This window comes from Nannospalax galili, unplaced genomic scaffold (genome assembly GCF_000622305.1).
Source record: "Nannospalax galili isolate Female #2095 unplaced genomic scaffold, S.galili_v1.0 scaffold40, whole genome shotgun sequence".
NCBI lineage: Eukaryota > Metazoa > Chordata > Mammalia > Rodentia > Spalacidae > Nannospalax > Nannospalax galili.
Window position 1 is genome coordinate 285373 of NW_008347810.1, and position 371 is coordinate 285743.

At 39.4% G+C, this 371-nt stretch overlaps 1 protein-coding gene across 2 annotated transcripts in view; it reads right to left on the reverse strand.

Moving 5' to 3' along the window:
• Positions 1-371, reverse strand: part of Xkr4 (XK related 4) — a 509976-nt gene that overhangs the window by 28556 nt on the left and 481049 nt on the right. The gene's annotated exons all lie outside the window — the stretch shown is intronic.

Here is a 371-nt window from a genome sequence, read left to right on the forward strand (position 1 = left end):
GTTGTTTCACCACCCCTCTATCATGTTTTTCCCGCTTAAGGTGCCACCAATTCCCCCCCTTTCTTCCTTACTAATACCCTTGCTCCTATGATCCCTACTCTTGGTAGGATGGTCATTTTCACAATATTGATTCTTCCAACCCATGACCATGGGAGGTCCTTCCATCTTCTGATGTCTTCCTCAATTTCTTTCTTTAAAGATTTAAAATTTTCCAGGTAGATCTCTTTAATGTCTTTGGTCAGGTTTGTTCCAAGGTATATTATTTTTTTGTGGCTATTGTGAATGGGAGGGTTTCCCTGTGCTCTTTCTCTGACTGCTTGTCATTGGTATATAGAAAGGCTATAGACTTTTGTAGGTTAATTTTGTGAAAA